Source organism: Phacochoerus africanus, chromosome 13 (assembly GCF_016906955.1).
Source record: "Phacochoerus africanus isolate WHEZ1 chromosome 13, ROS_Pafr_v1, whole genome shotgun sequence".
Taxonomy (NCBI): Eukaryota; Metazoa; Chordata; class Mammalia; order Artiodactyla; family Suidae; genus Phacochoerus; species Phacochoerus africanus.
This window is the reverse complement of record NC_062556.1, coordinates 9011670-9032868: the sequence shown is the minus strand read 5'-3', so window position 1 is coordinate 9032868 and position 21199 is coordinate 9011670. Positions and strand designations below refer to the sequence as shown.

The 21199-nt window shown below is 41.7% G+C and overlaps 1 protein-coding gene across 7 annotated transcripts in view; it reads right to left on the bottom strand.

Annotated features, from left to right (window-relative positions):
- The window catches only part of PDS5B (PDS5 cohesin associated factor B), a 210141-nt gene extending 189535 nt beyond the window's left edge, over positions 1–20606 (bottom strand). For 4 of the 7 annotated variants that reach the window (XM_047755636.1, XM_047755640.1, XM_047755638.1 and 1 more), the window contains exon 1: positions 20467–20577. The gene's annotated coding sequence lies outside the window, so the exon portion shown is untranslated. Of the gene's footprint in view, positions 1–20466 lie in introns of all 7 variants that reach the window. The other 3 variants (XM_047755641.1, XM_047755642.1, XM_047755637.1) reach the window with 2 other exon arrangements.
- Positions 20607–21199: the final 593 nt, after the last annotated feature.

The following is a 21199-nucleotide window of genomic DNA, read 5'->3' as shown; positions in this document are numbered from 1 at the left end:
AGAAACGAATCTGACTAGGAACCATAAGGTTGCAGGTTCAATCTGTGGCCTTGCTAAGTGGGTTGAGGATCCGGTGTTGCTGTGAGCTGTAGTGTAGTTCGCGGACGCTGCTGTGGCTGTGGCATAGACCAGCAGCTACAGTTCCAATTAGACTCCTACCCTGGGAATCTCCAAATGCCATGGATGCAGTCCCAAAAAGACAAAAAAAAACAAAAAAGAAAAAAAAAAGCTGACATAGTAAATGTAACTCTTGCTTCCTCCTTTAAGTAAACAAAAAAATCCAAAAAGCCTATCAGATCTAGAATCAGAACTCAACTGCTACCAATCACCTGTCCATTATTAAATACTGGATGATAATTTTTTTTAAATTACATGTGCATTTTTTATATATTTACCCTTCCTCCAAAATAAATATTTCTGTATAGGTTATCCTAACTCCCCAAGTACTGTGAAATGTACCTATATTAACTTGTATTAACTCAAACTTAATTTATATCTCACTCAACTGATTTACTTTGCTTCCAATTCATTGACATATATAACATGCCACATCATTTACCCACTATATGAATCTATGCCCATACAGTTTCTTTGGCAGTTCTTAGTTTTCACCAACAGATGCAGTAATGGTTCCATTAAAACTGAAAGTTGAGACTGCCACCCAGCCACTTTGGGTTATTTGTGCCAATGAATCGACAGACCAAAAAGGGGGTTACAGAAATTGACTAGGATGACTGATCTTACAGGCAAGGGGCTGTACTACACAAGAGGGGCTAAGAAAAAATGTCTGGAATGCAAAAGTTCCTCTGGGAGGCCACTTAGTATTTCCATGTACTGCGATTAAAGTCAGTGGAAACCATCCAGGCAGAACTGCTAATGACCCAGACCCTTAAGGAATGATTTAGGTCACCCTACCAGGCAAGAAACCACAATCAGCTGAGGTACTGCCAACAACAGAGGGAATGTGGAATGACAGCAGAAGGCAATTATAGACAGCAACTACAACCAAATGACTAATTGCAGAAATGAAAATTCTAATGAGTATTTCTTCCTTTTATGACATAAAAAAGTTATATATATATTTACCAATGTTTTTTCTTTTTCTTCTTTGGCCACCAGCAGCATATGGAGTTCCTGGGCCAGGGATCAGATCCGAGCTGCAACTGCAACCCAAGCCACAGTTGGGAAGACCAGATCCTTAACCCACTGGCCAGGCTGGGGATTGAACCTATGTCCCCGCATACCCAAAATGCCACTGATCCCGCTGTGCCACAGCAGGAACTCCACCTATGTATGTATGTATGTATGTATGTATGTATTCAGTTATTTTGCTTTTTAGGACGGCATCCATAGCACATGGAAGTTTCCAGGCTAGGGGTCGAATTGCAGCTGCTACCCTACACCACAGCCACAGCAACTTGGGATCCAAGCCACACCTGAGACCTACACGACAGCTCACAGCAATGCCAGATCCCCAACCCACTGAGCTAGGCCAGGAATGGAACCCACATCCTCTCGGATACTAGTAGGATTTGTTTCTGCTGCACCAAAATGGGAACTCACACACCAATTTATTTCTATCTCCCTTTCTATAACCATCTGACAGCAGCTAATTTCATATCATATCTCCATATTTAAGTTATAGGATGTCAAGCAGAAAATATGAGTAGACGCAGGCAAAAAAAAAATTAAGCCAACTATGGATAAAGGGATTTTTTTATCCTTTCTTAAGGAATGGGTTTGTATGTTATTAGCTGAACAAAGGATAGCTGCATTACATTTACCATAAGTTCAGTTTTGCAAGTGTCTTTATTAAAATCAAATATGTTTAAAAGAGGTATGCACTGGATTTCTCATTATGGCTCAGTGGTAACAAACCTGACTAGTATCCGTGAGGAGGCAGGTTCAATCCCTGGCCTCACTCAGTGAGGATCCAGTGTTGCTGTGAGCTGTGGTATGAGTCAGAGATGTGGCTCAGATCCGGTATTGCTGTGGCTGCGGTAAGCTGGCAGCTGCAGCTCTGATTCAACCCCTAGCCTGGGAACTTCCATATGCCATAGGTGCAGCCCTAAAAAGCAAGAAATTTTAAAAAAAGAGGTGTGCATTGGCGCCATGGTGACAAGGGATGACCTGTGATGGCTTTTTATCCTAGCTGGGTTGCAACTACATTTTCCCGAATACCATTCCCTCCCTGCATGGTTGTGGGTTAGGTTTGGCCTCAAAAAAAAAAAAAAAAGAAAAAAGAAAAAAAAGAAAGAAAGAAAGGAAAAAAAAAATCCCATGAGATTTAGCAGACTAAAGTGAAGCAGCAGTCAGGTTCAGAACATCAGTGTAAGGTCTGGTGTTACTGCAGTTCTCAAATTGTTGTGGATCTTTGGGCTCACCTTATTGAAGTATGGCAGCAACTGGGCCTACAGTCCTTCGAGCTCCTGTCAATCTCCGCCTTTGCTTTTCTAAATAACACTGGGACGCATTTGTATGCAGCACCACGGTGAGGTGTGCCACATCTACTGCAGGCTTCCTATATCATCAAGGTAGAAAGTTACCTACATCATCAAGGTTGCAAGTGCGGAAGCAGTGAGAGAGTGATGAAGGTTCAAGTTTAGACTCAGAGGATCCAACTCATTTAAGTTCCAAATATTCTTTGCAGGTTTCAGTTTAACCTTAGTTTCCTCCACTTCATGCCCATGTTCCCTTCCCAACTGCCAGCCCTGATGACTTCAAGCCTAGCAGAGATTCAAATGTGTATAACTACTTCCTACACTTAGTAAAACCCAATCACTGTAATAATTTTACTTCTCTAATCAAACTCTAAGTGACAGAGACAAAAATGTTAGTTAGGGTTAGACTACTGTAGAAAGAGCTGAATGTGTCTACCTGCCTCTTTTCAACCTCTTATAATACTCAACTAAAGGCAAAAAGTCAAATAGCATATAACGGGGTTATAGTGTACATCACGTTCCTTTCACCGGAAAATACTTAAGGATTTACCTGAAGAATGTTACATTTTAAATGCATTTACTTTCTAAAGAAGCAAGTTCAAATTTTTAAGTCTACCTACTTACAAAGATACATTTGCATTAAAACGACAAAATAAGATATATTCAAATTCAAAAGAACAACTAAAAACAATACATGCATATATATATATATGCATATATATATAAACTATAATACTGCTAACCTTAGACTTTGTGCCAAAAGGCTAGAACAACCAATTTAAGAAGATTATGTGCTATCTCTACAATCAACTCACCCAGTTCCCTCTCGGACACACTTTCTTTTTAAATCTATTTTAAAGTTAGAGTTCTAAAATCAAAGTTTTGTCGGAATGATTCTGAAGGGTCCTCTGGACCTGAGCTGGTCCTAACCATTTAAATGTAAATAGATGTCTTATAGCCCTATCAAGATCACAAATTTTAAGATAAAAGCAGTTGAGACATTAACATTTTAGTAACTTTTCCCATAGAGTAGAACTACAAAGAGAAGTAAAAGTTGAAAACAGTTGAAAAACAACATTTTCTTCCAATATCTGGTCCCATGTGTCTCACGGCTGTCTATCAGAGGCTGCTGCTAATAAAAGGGGAATAAAAGAGCAGCAGAAATATGACTGTCCCTTTCGCGAGTCTTTGTAACACTCTTTAGCTCAACTTTTAACTAAATAATTACCTACTTAAATTATGTAATTAAAGCAATAGTGAGTTTCTATCTTACTCTAAAAACATATAACCCTAAAACAAGGTGTGCACTAAGTAACTATGCTTAGAAGGACTGTTTGAAATGAATGAAAATGGGCTTATATAGCTTTTCCCCTGAGGACACTCCACGTCTACAATAGCACAGGGTCACCAGAACTCAAGCAGAAAGTTGAGTTAATACAGCTTTATTAAGCTCCTAGCACAGAGTGGCTGGAAAATCAGGAAAGGAGTGAACCAGAGCACAAGTCTCAAAAACGAATATAAATGCCTTTAAATTCTTCACTGACCCTTGAACTGAGTGTGCTCAGGGAAGATCCCAAGGAGCGCAGTGGTAAACAACAAATGGAAAGCTAAAAGAACTGAGAAACAATTTCAGCTGCTGCCCACTGCAGAGGAGACATGAGCCTGGCCAAGTTACAAGGGCTTAAAAAGCACCAAGTCCTTCTACAGACCCACCTTAAAGTGTAAGACCAAGCCTCCTCAAGTTCAGGATGATCAATCAGTAAATTATATTCATCAGAGGAAGATAAAGAGAATTTAGAGATATTTCATCCACAATGTCCACTCCACAATTAAAACTTTCTAGGAGTTCCTGCTGTGGTTCAGTGGGTTAAGAATCTGACTGCAGCAGCTCAAGTCACTGCAGAGGTGCAGGCTGGATCCCCAGCCCAGCACAGTGGGTAAAAGGATCCAGCATTGCCACAGCTGCAGCTAAAGTCACAGCTGCAGCTCAGATTCCTGGCCCAGGAACTTGCAGGTGCAGCCACTTAGAAAAATAATAATAATAATAATAATGACCTTGAAGACAGATCAGTAAATTATTCAATCTAAGAACTGAAAAGGAAAGGCTGCAAAAAATTAAAAACAAGAGACTCACAGACCAACACTACATTTTTAAGCAAAACAATAAGAATCTCAGGAGTTCTCGTTGTGGCTCAGCAATTAACGAACCTGACTGGGCATCCATGAGGACGCAAGTTCGACCCCTGGCCCTGCTCAATGGGTTAAGGATTCGGCGCTGCCATGAGCTGTGGTGTAGGTCACAGACACAGCTCAGATCCAGAGTTGCTGTGGCCCTGTCATAAGCTGATGGCTACAGCTCTGATTGGACCCCTAGCCTGGGAACCTCCATATGCTGTGGGTGAGGCCCTAAAAAGAGAGAAAAACAAAAACAAAAAAAACCCGGAGTTCCTGTCATGGCTCAGTGGTTAACGAATCTGACTAGGAACCATGAGGTTGTGGGTTCGATCCCTGCCCTTGCTCAGTGGGTTAAGGATCCAGCGTTGCCTTGAGCTGTGGTGTGGGTCACAGACGTGGCTCGGATCTGGTGTTGCTGTGGCTCTGGTGTAGGCCGGTGGCTACAGCTCCGATTAGGCCCCTAGCCTGGGAACCTCCATATGCTGCGGGAGCAGCCGGAGAAATGGCAAAAAGACCAAAAAAAAAAAAAAAAAAACCCACAGAGTAAGAATCTCAGGAGAAGAGAGAATGGAGCAAAAAAAAGCGTTTTTAAACAATGGTTGAAAATTGATGAAAAAAAAGCCAATTAGCAAATCCAACAAGTTCAACCAACTAAGCAGAATAACAAAAAAGAAAAGAAAAAGAACATACCAAATTGTTGAAAACTAAAGATGCAATGGAAACCAGAAGACAATTTAAAAAAAAGAACCTTTACAGCAATTTAAGACTGTCAACCCACAGTCTATAGCTAGCAAAAATATTCTTGAAAAATAAGAGTAAATATATATACACAAAAGCTATATGTATATATACTTATCACTAGACCTGGACACTATTCAATGCTAAAGGAAATTCTTCAAGCTGAAGGGAAATAACATCAAACAAAACTTAGATCTATACAACTAAACCTGTATTAATAACAATATAGTTATATAAAGAAGACTCTCTTGTTTTTCTCAAATTCTTTAAAAGGCAACTATTTAAAGCAAAATTAACACTGTGTTGAAGCAAAAGATAACGCACCAACAGCACAAAGATTAAATGTAATTATGCTTAATAAGGTTCTTAATTTTACATCAAGTAGCATAATGTTAATGCTAAACGAACTATAAAAGTTAATCACGAACACTCTAATCCCTAGAGCAGCCACTTATACAAAGCAATACAGCTTAAAAAGCCCATCAAGGATTTAAAATATTTTTTAAATTCTGACTAACATAAAAGAAGGAAGAGGAGACAAAGAGATAAAGCACATAGCAAAACGGCAAACTCAATCATATAAATAACATTAAACGTAAAGTTATCAAATCTTCCACTCAATGACAGAGATTGTTAGAAATGTTTAATATTTAGAAAGAGAGAAAGAGGAAGAAAGAAAGAAAAGAATAAACCCATTAAATATATGCTATCTATAAGAGATGTATTTTAAAAACAAAGATACAGTCAGGTTAAACATGTAATAATAAAAAATTATACACCACAAACACAAATAATAAATGTAAGGCAAGTGGTGTAAGTACATTAACATCGGAAAAATTTAACTTCAATAAAAGATAATTATTAAAGGTAAAAAGGTCAATTCATCCAGAAGGCATAATAATCATAAAGAAGAATACACTTAATATTAGAGCTTGAAGGCAAAAACACAGAGGAAATACATGAAGCAAAAGCTGGCAAAGTTATAGGAAGAAATTAACAAATCCAGTTATATATGAAAATTTTGATACCTCTCTCTCTGCAACTGAAATGGATAAAAACAATCCATAAGTATATAAATCAGGGGTTAGCTAACTGCAGGGCAGATCCACGGCCCTCTGTCCATCTTTGTAAATGAAATTTTCTTTTTTTTGCTTTTTAGGGCTGCACTTGTGGCATATGGAGGTTTCCAGGCCAGGGGTCCAATCGGAGCTGTAGCCACCGGGCCTACGCCACAGCCACAGCCCACAGCCGCAGCCACTCGGGATCCGAGCCTACGGCACAGCTCATAGCAATGCCAGATCTTTAACCCACTGAGCCAGGCCAGGGTTCGAACCCGCATCCTCATGGATCCTAGTCAGGTTTGTTAACCACTGAGCCAAGAAGGGAACTCCCTGAAGTTTTTTACAGCACTGCCATGCCCATTTGTTTACATATTGCCACGACTGCTTTTGCACTATAAGGGCAGAATAGTTGAAACAGAAACTATAAAATTCACAAAACCTAAAATATTTTCTACACAGTCCTTTGCACAACATTTTCTAACCTCAGATACAGGTGGTTTAAACAATGCTACTAACCAACTTGACCTAACTGTATGAGACCATACACTACACCATAAAATAAGCCTCACATTTCAAAAGGTGAAAATCTTGCCAAGTATATCACATAAGGAGGCACAGATAAATGGAAGCCATGTTAAAGGCTGACTACGATATCCAATACTGCTGTAAGTCAGTTCTCCCTAAACAAATCTATAGAGCAACATGATCCCAATCAAAATCCCAAAAGGCTTTTTTAAAAATAGAAATTGAGGGGAGATCCCGTCTTGTCTCAGTGGTTAACGAATCCGACTAGGAACCATGAGATTGTGGGTTCGGTCCCTGGCCTTGCTCAGGGGGTTAAGGATACAGCATTGCCATGAGCTGTGGTGTAGGTTGCAGACACGGCTTGGATCTGATGTTGCTGTGACTCTGGCGTAGGCTGGAGGCTACAGCTCCAATTAGCCCCTAGCCTGGGAACCTCCATATGCCGCAGTTGCGGCCCTAGAAAAAACCAAAAAAAAGGAAATTGAAGGAGTTCCCATTGTGGCCCAGCAGAAACAAATCTGACTAGTATCCATGAGGCTGTGGGTTCAAGCCCTGGCCTCAATCAGTGGGTCGGGGATTGGGCGTTACCATAAGCTGTGGTGTCTCAGATGTGACTCCAATCCCGAGTTGCTATGTCTGTGGCATAGGCCAGCAACTGTAGCTCTGATTTGATGCCTAGCCTGGGAACTTCATATGCTGTGGTCGTGGGCCTAAAAAGCAAAAAGAAAGGGAGAGAGAGGAAGGAAGGAAGAAGTTGACAAAATAATTTTAAAATTTATATAGAAACAAAAAGGAACCAGACTGGCCAATGTTAGAGGATTCACACTACTTGATTCCAAGACTTAAGGTGCCAGACAAAATATGATACTTGCATAGGAGAAACAATCCGATCAAAGAAACAAAAAAGAGAATCCAGAAACATATCCATACATCTATGTTTAAACAATCCTGGACAAAAACACAAAGGCAATTCAGTGTAAGAAAGGAAAAAAAAATTTTTTTCAAACAATGGTATTGGAATTGAAAAAGAAAATTTTTTTTTTTTTTGTCTTTTCTAGGGCCGAACCTACAGCATGTGGAGGTTCCCAGGCTAGGGGCCTAATCAGAGCTCTAGCCACCGGCCTACACCACAGCCACAGCAACACCAGATCCAAGCAGCATCTGCGACCTACACCACAGCTCACGGCAATGCTGGATCCTTAACTCACTGAGCAAGGCCAGGGATCAAACCCGCCACCTCATGGTTCCTAGTCAGATTTGTTAACCACTGCACCACAACAGGAACTCTGAAAAAATTATTTTTAAAAATGAAGCTCAACCCCTACTTCACACACCATCCATAATAATTAATTCAAGATGGGCCAGAGCCCTATATGTAAAAGACTACAAAACTTGTAAAAGAAAACAAGGGAAATTATTTTCATGACTTCTGGTTACACAAAGGCTTCTTAGAACTCAAATCTATTTTTAAAAAATTGATCAACTAAACTTCATAAAAATTAAAAACTTTAGATTATTAAAATACACTGTTAAGGAAAAGACAAACTTATAACCTGGGAGAAAATACTCTCGATACATTGATCTGAAAAACCAGACTATACTAAGAATTCTCACATATCAATAATAAAAAGACAACCTTTTTTTTTGTTTGTTTGTTTGTTTTAGGGCTGCACCCGCGGCATATGGAGGTTCCCAGGATAGGGGTCGAATCGGAGCTGTAGCTGCCGACCTACACCAGAGCCACAGCAACATGGGATCCAAGCCGTGTCTGCAACCTACACCACAGATCACGGCCAGATCCTTAACCCACTGAGCAAGGCCAGGGATCGAACCCGCCACCTCATGGTTCCTAGTCGGATGCGCTAACCACTGCGCCACGACGGGAACTCCTCCTAGGCCTTAGGCGTTATTCTTAACAGTAAAAACTGGAAACCACTCAAATGTTCATCAACAGAAGAAAAGATAAACTCTGGTATATTTTATCCAATGAAATACTACTCAGCAATAAAAAGAAAAACTATGACATATCCAACCTCATAGATGCACCTGGAAATATATGTTAAGCAAAAGAAGCTAGATGCAAAAAAAGTACACACTGTATGAAAACTAAACAAAATAATTTATACTGTTAGAAATCAGAGTGCTTGGGGGAGAAGGGAACTGAATGAAACTTTCTCGAGTGATGAGAATGCTCTATATCATCTTGTGGTTTTTAGTTACACAGGTATAACTACATAACCATCACACCTCAAAGTGAACAGCTAAGGTATGAACATCTTACTGTATTTAATTTACATCTCAAGATAAATAAAAATAAATTTTAAAAATAAATGTGAGCTCATAGTATTGTTTTTCCTTTGATCTTAGGTTGTCCACATGTATATTTAGTGTATACATACAATATTTATGAATATTTGGTAATTATCTCTCATCTACTATGTGCCACACACTATGCTAGGTTCCAAAATAACTACAAGTCCATGCACTCAAGAGGATAACAACCCAGGGCAAGGAAAGACAATAACAGTACACAATGTGAGGGTTTCTATTATAAAGATATACACACGGATGCCTGAGAAGGAGAAAGGGGCACCATACATTGCCTGAAAGAAGAGTTAGGTAACAGAAAAGCCTTTTCGTTAGGTGAAGGATAATGAAGACAGGTGGAATGGACCACTATAAGCAGAGAAATACCACACGCAAAGACCCAAAAACAAAGACTCTGACACAAGAGGGAGTCAGGAGCACAGTGTTCTTGGAGTTTTAGAGAACCTATGAAGAGGAAAAGAAAATGCTGGAAAAGCAGCTGTTGCGAGAAAAGAGTACACATGCTAGCACTTTATTTACTAATACAGAAAGGTCTCCAGGGTATACTGTTAAGTGGGGGTGGGGGCGAGGCAAAGCAGTTAAAGTTTCCAACCTTAGTGTAAAACATGTGTTGGGGTAAAAGAAGGAGTATGATGGGGTAAATTTATTTGTACAGGGTTGTATTTTTTAAATCTCCAGAATGATATATAAGAAATCAGTAATTCTGGTAAACTATTATAGGAATCTGGGAACTATGCAGTTGAGTAAGGGTTTGGATGAGGGACTTTTTATGGTGTATCGTTCTGTTTTTTTACCTTTGAAGTATTAATGTGCACACAACATTTTGTATTTTTAAATCCTTTGAAACCACTCTATCAGAATCAACAGGATTTGGTAACTCATTTGATTTGAGAAGTAAAGGACATGGAGGGGTCAAAATGACACCCAGGTGGCTTGACTTGATGACAAATCTAGCCATTCAGCTTTAAAAAAAAAGAAAAAAAAACTGTATTAACCAAGGCAGGTATTAAAGGATAGCGGAAGGCAGCTCAGATTCGGACCTGAACTAGAGGGGCTGCGTAAAACAGAACATGAGAAAAAGATAGTAAATTTAGAAGAAAGGTTGGGGATATGGCTATCAGCACAAGCCTTGGAGAAGGGGAAAAAAATTTTTATATGAGCCTAATTTATCTAGGAATTATATAGTCTATATACCCAATTAACCCAGAAAATAAAACTGAAAGACAACTAACTCAAACTGACAGCTTAAGGCCACATAATCATACCCTTTTCTCACAGACACCAGGCTCTCACAAAGCTTATTTCTTACATTTAGATAACTTCCCAAGTTCACAACAGATTAGAAACATCAAAAATGGGTGTGGGTATAGCGACCAAAAGCAACCATTCATCAGCAGCATGAGGCAGCAAAAAAAAAAATTTTTTTAAAGATGAGGATACTACAGCTCCGATTCGACCCCTAGCCTAGAAACCTCCATATGCCGTGGGAGCGGCCCAAAGAAATAGCAAAAAGACCAAAAAAAAAAAAAAAAAAAAAGATGAGGATACTACCACCAACTCAAAATATACAGAGTTCTTCAAGCCAAAGTCCTATGTTTTATCATCTTAAGACTTGGACAAGGAGTTAAAACGAATCCGACTAGGAACCATGAGGTGGTGGGTTCGATCCCTGGCCTTGCTCAGTGGGTTAAGGATCCGGCGTTGCCATGAGCTGTGTGTGGTGTAGGTTGCAGACACGACTTGGATCCCGTGTTGCTGTGGCTCTGGCGTAGGTCGGCAGCTACAGCTCCGGTTGGACCCCTAGCCTGGGAACCTCCATAGGCCAGGGGAGCGACCCAAGAAATGGCAAAAAGACAAAAAAAAAAAAAAGACTTGGCCAAAATGGTCCCTCCTTCAAGAAGTTTTTCATGGTTCTTGTATTCTTAGCTTAACATAATCAACTTCCTTTATCAAATTTCCAATTTCAAATATTTTTGTTTATGCCCTCCTGAAAGCACTTTATTCTCTCTTTTATATATTTTATAATTATAACTTCAATATTACAAGTCTCCTTCTTCCTACTTGAGTATTTATCTCTTAAATGAAAGAACTTCTTTCATCTTCATATCTCTGAGGACAATTTCCTTGCCTAGCACAGCATGAAGAAATCCATTCAACAATTATCCCTCTTTGCCTTCTCTATAAAGTGATATGGGAGTTCTCTGGTGGCACAACAGGTTAAGGATTTGGTATTGTCACTGCTGTGGCTTGCGCTGCTGCTTTAGTGCAGGTTCGATCCTGGGCCTCAGAGCCTCCACGTGCTGCAGACATAGCCAAAAATTTAAAAATTTATAAAAAATAGGAGTTCCCATCATGGCTCAGTGGTTAACGAATCTGACTAGGAACCATGAGACCACAGGTTTGATCCCTGGCGTAGCTCAATGGGTTGGCGATCCGGCATTGCCGTGAGCTGTGGTGTGGGTTGCAGACAAGGCTCGGATCTCACATTGCTGTGGTTCTAGCGTAGGCAGGTGCCTACAGCTCCAACTGGATCCCTAACCTGGGAACCTCCATGTGCTGTGGGTGCAGCACTAGAAAAGACAAAAAAGACAAAAAAAAATGTATAAAAAATAAAGTGATGTGAGTGGACTTGCCACAAATTGTCTCCCTGCCCACAGTTGTTATAGCGTTTTATTCAGTACTTACATATTTGGCACCAGGTTAGGCATTTAGCCTGGCTTATACCAAAAAACTAATCAGATAAGGCATGATTAGAAGTGACAGCTAGGAGTTCCTGTCCTGACTCAGTGGTTAAAGAATCCAACTAGGAACCATGAGGTGGCGGGTTCGATCCCTGGCCTTGCTCAGTGGGTTAAGGATCTGGCGTTGCTGTGAGCTGTGGTGTAGGTCGCAGACGCGGCTCAGATCTGGCATTGCCATGGCTCTGGCATAGCCAGCAGCAAAAGCTCTGATTAGACCCCTAGCCTGGGAACCTCCATATGCCACAGGTGCGGCCTTCAAAAGACAAAAGACAAAAAACAAAAAATTCTAAGATCAGATTGTAGTGATAGCTGCACACAAGCTGTGAATGTACCAGAAAACAATGAACTGTGCACTTTCAATGGGTATGGTATGCAAATTAATCTCAGCAAAGCTGCTTTAAAAATGAGCATCATCCCCACTTCACCAGATTAAGAAACTAAGGCAAGATTTGGTAATTTGGGATCCTTAACCCAATTTGTTCAGTGACACAGCTAGCTAACGATGGAGGCAGGATAAAAGCCAAGCAGTCTTTTTTTTTTTTTTCCAGAGCCACAGCGATGCCAGATCCAAGCCACGTCTGTGACCTACACCAGATCCTCAACCAACGGAGTGAGGCCTGGGATTAAACCCGCAACCTCATGGTTCCTAGTCAGATTTGTTTCCGCTATGCCATGTCGGGAACCCAAGCAGTCTTAACTCCATGCCCATGTGCTTAACCACTACGCTCTTCTGCTTTCCTTAGCAAGGGACTTCACTCATCAAGTATCATTATCAAATGCCTAAATATGCTCCTGCTGCTCTTCAATTCTTCCATGTTAATGACCTTCCAAACTCTAACTAGAACTACAAAGCTTTGACCTAATTATGTTATACCATAAAGGCAGAGGAAAAGGAAAGTAAAAAGCTTAAAAGAAAGGGACCAAAGAGAGAGAGGAAGGAGAAAACAATACTCAAGAGCTTAATTTCAAAGTTGTCCACTTTGAGCGTAAGACTACTGAAACATTACTACCCCTTGATTGCTATCATCAAAGTTGGTGAGTAGGCCTAATTCAGCTGGGCTGGAGCTAACAGCAGGCTTCCTGGACTAGTTCTGCCGAAACCAGGGTTTCTTGACAAAAGTGACATTTTAGGTTTCTTGGCAACAGAGACATTTTAAGCTAATTTTCTTGCTGTTGTTGTGGAGGGCTGCCCTTCACATTGTAGGCTGTTCAGCAACCTCTGGCCTCTACTCAGGGATGTTGAGTATCCCTCTGTTACTACTAAATATCAGTAGTACCACTCTTCCCCTATCCGCCATCCAGTCGTGACAACCAAAATGTCTCGAGACACTGCCAGACGTCTTGTGGGGAGAAGCTGGGAGGGAAGGGGTGTTCAAAATCAGCCCTATTTGAGATTAAGGGGCTGGCCTAGACTAAGGGTAAACACGAAAAAGGGCCATCCATTTGATGTTAAATGGTGTATATAATAACTGGAGACAGACAAATTTTTTTTCAACCAGCTTTACTGAGATAGCTTTAAGATATAAATGTAGATATTTAAAATATATAAAGTATATAGCTTGATGTCTATATATATAAATATGCATTGTGAAAAGATCACCAGAGTCAAGCTCATTAATTAACTTCACCTCTATATGCTAACTATGGTGGTGGAGGAGGGGTGTAGCAAGATAAGAGCCTTTTAAACCAATTGCCTCCAAAGCCTACTAAGAAAAACCTTATCAATTAAAAAAAAAAAAAAAAAAAGGATTTCCCGTTGTGGCTCACAGTAATGAACTCAACTAGGAATCATAAGGATTCGGATTCGATCCCTGGCCTTGCTCAGTGGGTTAAGGATCCGGCATTGCCATTGCCGTGAACTGTGATGTAGATTGCAGATGTGGCTCGGATCTGGCGTTGCTATGGCTGAGGCAAAAGTTGATGGCTATGGCTCCAATTAGACACCTAACCTGGGAACTTCCATATGCTGCAGGTGGGGCCCTAAAAAGCCAAAAAAAAAAAAAAAGTGACGCTGACGGTGGTGGGGTCGGGGCAGCCTGTAGGGATTAAATAGGAACAAAGCCCATGTAGTCATACCAACATCCCAGGCTTCTGTACAGTTCAGCATGTAAGGCCTCTGACCCTAACAGATTATCAACTATAAAGAGGTACTACTAAAGATCAGAAAATAGATCTAAAGGATGGTAGAAATAGGAACTCCCTTTGGTGTGAAGGAAAAATCAGTTTCCCTTAATAAGAAAACCGAAGAGTCCCTCATCTCTGGAGGAACTGAAATACCAAAGTCAAGGTTGCCACCCCCACCAGGGAAGAGGAGCACATCAAATGACAGTAAAAATAAAATGACAAGTGGGATGGGGGTGGGGTTAGGGGGTGAGACAGTGAGAGCAGACAGTTAGAGACAGAGCTGACCCTATATAAAATTTATTTGCTGACTCTCAAATCTCCCCTCCTACCTTTATATAATCTTCTGTTAAGACCAAGTTAAGGGCTTTCAGTAGCCTCACATTAACTCTTGGTTGTGATTCAAAGCCTAGCACTATAGCCTCTCCATTCAGAGTACTGCTCCTTCTCTAGGTGCCAAGGGCTCTGAAACCTTATTCCTTTCGAAAAGTTCCAGAACATTTTAGATTGGTAAATTTAAATAAATTAACCTACTCACTCTAAAGTATGTGTTTCAAATAATCTCTGCCAAATAAGCATATTAAAAATTTTACCCTCCTCATAATCAACAAAATGCAAAGCCAAAACAAGATACGAACTCCACATATCAAGTCAGCAAAAGGCACAAAGTTTAATAAAGTTAAATACTGGTGAATATGTAACAGGCATACTCACATACTGTAGGTTTGTGTAAGTTGTTACAAGCTAAATACCACTCAAAAAGAGTCAGAATAAATTATGATACTTTCATATAGTACTCTAATCATTTTTTAAATTACGTTGATATATATGTGCCAATATGTAAAGAGCTATATGACATTAACTATAGAAAAAAGTAAAAAATACAGTTTTTAATACCAGCAAAAGCAGTAAAGTAAAATACTATTTGTATAAATTTTTTGAAAAGTAAACTGTCTAAAAACTGTTAACAGTGGATTTCCTCTTAGGGGGAAAGAGGAAAAGTAGTTTTACTTTTCTGGACCTTAAGAATTTTCTTATTATATACATGTGTAACTTTTTGTTGTTGTTTTGGTTTTTTTTTTTTGTCTTTTTGCCATTTCTTGGGCTGCTTCAGCAGCATATGGAGGTTCCCAGGCTAGGGGTCGAATCGGAGCTGGAGCCACCGGCCTACGCCAGAGCCACAGCAACTCGGGATCCGAGCCACGTCTGCAACCCACACCACAGCTCAAGGCAACGCTGGATCCTTAACCCACTGAGCAAGGCCAGGGACTGAACCCGCAACCTCATGGTTCCTAGTCGGATTCGTTAACCACTGAGCCACGACAGGAACTCCTACATGTATAACTTTTAACTTAAAATACACAATTCTTTTAAGTACTCTATTTCCCAAAACCTTAAGAACTACTCTTACCACCAACTCTCACAAACACCCCCAACTCCCATCCTAATTATCTGAATGCTAACTGAAACTGCCTGATTGAACTTCAACTACCAAGGGATATATTTTGGCTTTTTTTCATTTCAGGGGTTTTTGCTTTTGTTTTGTCTTTTTAGGGCCACACCCACGGCATATGGAAGTTCCCAGGCTAGGGGTCGAATTGGAGCTGTAGCTGCCGGCCTACACCACAGCCATGGCAACGCAGGATCCTTAACCCACTGATAGAGGCCAGGGATCGAATCCTCATCATCATGGATGCTAGTCCGGTTCACTTCCACTGAGCCACTAAAAGGAGCTGTGGATCTATTTTGCAAATACATTTTGGACATGGATCTGTGACTACTCTTTAAAATCTCTTCACTTACTTCTCTAAAACCACCTCTGAGATGAAAAACAATCCCTACTATGCCCAGAGAACCACAAACTTTAGTTTCCTTTTTGGGCCCCCTAAGCATTCTCTCCTAGAGAGAGACAATGCCTGTGGCTATAATGTCCCTTTCTTTGCTCTCCCACATAAAGAAGTGCAACCTCAACCATCACTGAAGAGGAAAGCGTGTCCCTTCTAGAATCACTGAACAGCAGGGATTCCACTCCCGTTTTTCTCAGCTCTCATCACCTTGATGCAGGGGGCCAACCACAACTCTAAACTCCTACAGGACAGGGTCTCAGCTCTGTTTATTCCATCATTCCTGGTACAATACATATATGAAGCCTAATATTTGTTCATTTTAACTGAATCAGGTCAGAACATTCTCTGTCGAAGGGAGTAAGCCAATTAATGGAGTACTTCCAGATCATGGATCTTTTAAAGATGCCTCATCAGTCTTTCCTCCACTCCCCTTAGCTGCCTTACAAGTTTTGCACAGCTAAACCAAGTATTTCTAATTATTGCTCAGTACTGATGTCTAATCATTAGAGTACAGTAACTATTACAGATATTTTAATTATCTCAGAAGAGCTTTAGATTTACTTTAAATAACTAAATTTTACTCACCTTAGTTTAATCTTCATGAGTTTCTCACTGAGCATGATCACCCCCACCAACTTAAACGATTATAGTTTCAAAGCAGCAAACTTACCCTTAATTTTGGATTAGTAGGAAAAGGTTATAAAACCATTTTCAAGTATTGGGGAAAATGGTTATCAACGGGCAGTTCATAACAGTATAGTGTAAAGAAGAACTGACCTCTCCACTGCAAGAAGTGAGAATTTCAAATCACCTGGCAGCTTCTTAAATAAGCTTAAAAAGTAAATATGTTCTCAGAGAAATTACTGGATTTCTTTTTAAACTAAGTATTTTTTGAATTTTCAACATTTCCAAACAGGAATATTCAAATCAAATACAATTTCCCCCAAGCACCTACTGTAATTGGAAGTGACAAATGACTTGCATAGTAAACTGAGTTTAAAAGTTAAAAAAAAAAAAAAAAAAAAAGGAGTTCCCATTGTGACGCAGTGGTTAATGAATCCGACTAGAAGCCATGAGGTTGCAGGTTCAGTGCCTGGCCTTGCTCAGTGGGTTAAGGACCTGGCGTTGCCGTGAGCTGTGGTGTGGGTTGCAGACGCGGCTCGGATCCCGCGTTGCTGTGGCTCTGGTGTAGGCCAGTGGCTACAGCTCCAATTCGACCCCTAGCCTGGGAACCTCCATATGCTGTGGGAGCGGCCCTAGAAAAGACAAAAAAAAACAAACAAACCTCACACATGCACAGACACATACATCTTATAACAAAATAAAGTTCAATACTAACTTCCAAACTACCCTGGCTTACAAGTGTAACAAAGAATAAATAAATGCCTTTTCAAGTATTTTTACCCAATGAAAGATCAAGCGGCTCCAGGAGACAGACATGAAAGAGGTTATCTTCTGAGATAATTTAAGTGGACTGAATCCTGGATAGACATTATCAACCAGACTCTGTGTTAACCTCGAAACTCTATTTCTTGGTTGAATGAATGAATGAAAAAGGGAGGAGGGGATAGAAAATAAGATGCTATCTGGCAATAATTTTAAATATTGCTTAAATCCTGAATAAAACAATACAGACCATGTGGATGCTTCTAAGCCTCCAGGAGACCTAAGGACTACCCCAATTCCACCATAAGGATATGACTGTGACTTTGGCTAAACCATTCAAAATATAATCTGAACTAATGTCTCATGCATATGATAAGTGAGTTGGAAATCATCTATGTTTCCTTATAGCTCCCTAACACTAACAAAGGAAACACAAATCTACTCTTTTGAGTATAAATTATATACAGTACTTGTCATCAAAACCAAATCACTGTAAGCTCTCCTGTAGGTTCTAGGCACACATGATGAAAAAGGAGCACTAAGGAAGCCACAGGACAATCCTACTACTCAAAGAGGGAGAAGCAGAAAGAATACAATCTTCCAAAATATTCCCCCTGACACAAAGTTTTGGTTACCATTTACTTTTCACCAGGGCAAGCCCTAATATAGAGTACTGCTTTATTTTAGGCCTAACCAATTATTGATAAAGCCTAGTCCTCAAAACATAACTCTTTGTGACTGTTAAAGTTTCAAAACAACTTTAAACTTAAAAAATTTTTATCCAAAATCCAACTCAGTACAACTACTTATCAAATAAGCTAGTACAACATCCCATGACAACAAGAATCACTATCATCACTTTATCTCCTCTAATTCTTGGGGAAAGTGACGGAAAAGAAAGGCATAAGCATACAAGAATGAAAGTGACAAGAAGAGTAAAAAGCTACTGTAGGGGTGGGAATGGTTAAAAAAAATTTAATTTAATAAAAAGCTTCTGTAAAAACAAAGTTAATGCATGGATAATCAACCTCAACAAAAGAGAAAATAAGAAAGAGCACAAAAATTCTTCAAGACAAAAAAAAAAGTCAATACAAACACTACCATGTCATTTAAAATACACCTTCAAGTAAAACCCAGAGATAATTTTTTAAACCATCAAAAAGGCAAAAATAACTACTTCAGTAATCAAAGAATGTCTAAAACGCACCTTTTCTATATACACTTGTAAATTCATTTTGAAAGAATAATGTTCTGACTTAATTTTTTTACACCTAAGTTTTTCAAAATAAATCTATCTTAAGAAGTTTCATGTTGAAACTTTCACCTATATATTCACCACTACAAATTTTAATTAGGTTTTCTGCTACTACTCAGTGATACAAAATTAATTGTTCCACAAACTGACCTGCATACACCATAAGAATGCTCATTTTACGGTTCCTAAAAATGCTAACATTTCTGACATATGCAGTGCATAGATAAGTGTCTTTTCTAACCCTTATTTTGCTTAATACCATTTTTGTGTTTTTAACTATTTTACTTGACTACTGTATAAGTTAGAACAGAAAATACTCTATCTTGGGACTTCATATACATATGCTGAGAACAATGATTATACATACTGCCATCGAGGTTTTGGGTTTTTGTGGGGGGGGGGTTGCCATTCAAGTTTTAAATAATTATGACTCATGTACAGCTCGCCTCTTATATACATAAATAAACTTGGATTCTTAATGATTATTAGGAAGACAGCCGGTGACCCCCAAATCACTCAAGACCACAGACTAAACCTTCGAAATTAAAGGCTATATCCAAAATTTCCGAAATGGTTTAATAAACAGGGTTGGTAGGGTCGTTCAGGACAGTACTGTCCAGCCATCATTTCATAATAAAAGTATGAGTATTCGAAGTACGTTTTTCAAAGTCAAATAAAGGGGTCTCTTTTGGAGTTGACGAGGATGCCCAAAACGCTCTTTCCAACCCTATCCCGAGTTTGCACGGGCCGCGGAGGAACCGAGGAAGCGGCAGTTCTGAAGCGGAGGTGCTACGTTTCTGGGTTCGGATTCATTCCCTCGAATAACTGTACCACGGCTTAGCGTGTCGCGGCTTCAGCGCATGTACCAAGAGGCAAAGCAGCACAGAACCACAAACAAGCTTTTTCTCCCGACCAGAAACTTTTCAGGTGTCAGTAAGATAACAGACTCAAAAAAATGTCAACCAGACACCGTTTGCACTGTCGTTCCAATTCCGAGGCTTCCTAAAGGAAAGCTAGGACTCAGTGGTCGCCAGGGAGGAGCCACTCCAGCCGGTCTGGACTCTTCCCCAACTAGGTCCTCGGGTGCCCCCAGCACCAGCTCCAAGAGGCGCGGTGAGCGCGCTTTATCTCTGGCGACTGGCAAGTAACAGTATAAAAATGTCACTCTATCGGCCCTTGTCGTCGCCCGGAGCAGAGGCTGCGCGGAGCGGGCCAGGCGCGGGGGACCCGGCCGCGGGGGCGGAAGGGCCGAGGCCCGCAAACCGCCCCGGGGTCAGCCGGGACCCGCGCTCCCCGCCCCTCGCCCGGAAGGGGGAAAACCCGCCCGCGGGAGGATTCAACAGGAGCGCCGCGCCGCCCGCCTGCCGCCCGGGAAACAGCCGCCGGCCGGCCGGGCGCGGGGGGGAGGGGCGGTGGCGGGGCGCGGGCTGCGGGGCGGCCGGGCAGCCCGGCAGCGGGCGCGGACCCCCGGCGCGCGCAAGGTCACCGCCCGCGGCCCGCCGCCTCCGTCGCCGCGGGCGCCCCGGTCGGGCCAGGGCGGCAAGTTTAATTTCCAGAGGCTGCGGCTGAGCCCACGGCGTGGAGGGAACACGGCGGCCGAGGGGCCCTCCCCACCCCCACCGCACAGCCGGGCCCACGCCCCCGGCCCGCGCCCCACTCCTCCCGGCCCCGCCGCCGCCAGGCAGCCGGCGGCTGCAGCCACCGATGCCTGGAAGCGAGTCTCGGCTGGCAGGCGGGCGGCGCTTGAGCCCCGCCACAGACACAGCCGCGGTGGCGGGCGCTGAAAAATGGAGCGCGGCGACCAGAGAGAAGAGACATTTTCTTCCCGTTAACTGAATTGTTTCCTACCTCCGGGTGCCCGACTCGTTACTCCTCTCACTCCGCTGCTCTCCGGGCTCCGCCGCCGCCGCCGCATCCAATCGCCTCCTCCCCCCCTCCCCTTCCGCAGCCAGCCCCGCCGTTCCTCCTCCTCTCCGCTTCAAAATGGCGCCAAGAGCTCTTCGGCGGCTGCTCCAATCGAACTGCCGCGGACAGCACCGGGGGCAGGCAGAGCGCCGCGTGGGTGCGCAGCGCCCCCTGCCGACCGGACAGCCTCGCGCGCGTGCCCGCCGGCCTCCCATCCGCCCCGCCCCGTTCGCCCGCGCGTGCCCGCCTCCGCCCCGCCCGTCGCGCGCGCACGCAGTCACACGGGCACGCCGCCGCTGTGACATCGAGACCCGGGGCTGTCAATGCTTTCTCTGCTTCTAAGGCTTCCTTGAGTTTTGCCGAAAACCACGTAAATTGTTATATACCTCTACCTTTATGGATAAAAGTTGGGAATTTTTTAAAACAATGAAACAATACTAATATCGTGCTAAGTAAATAAAATTGATGTTAACTACTTTGCTCCTTGCTAACTCTGACCTAGTCATCTCAAAATGCCGTAAGAATTGTTTTTGTTTTTGTTGTTCTTGCACTTTATATGTTATGTCTTTACTTAATCTCACAGCTGTCCCATTTTCAGGTATTGTTTAGGCGGCGGCTGCGGGGACATAACAATTCCACCTGTAACAAAGCATTCCATTCATTCATTTTATCACAA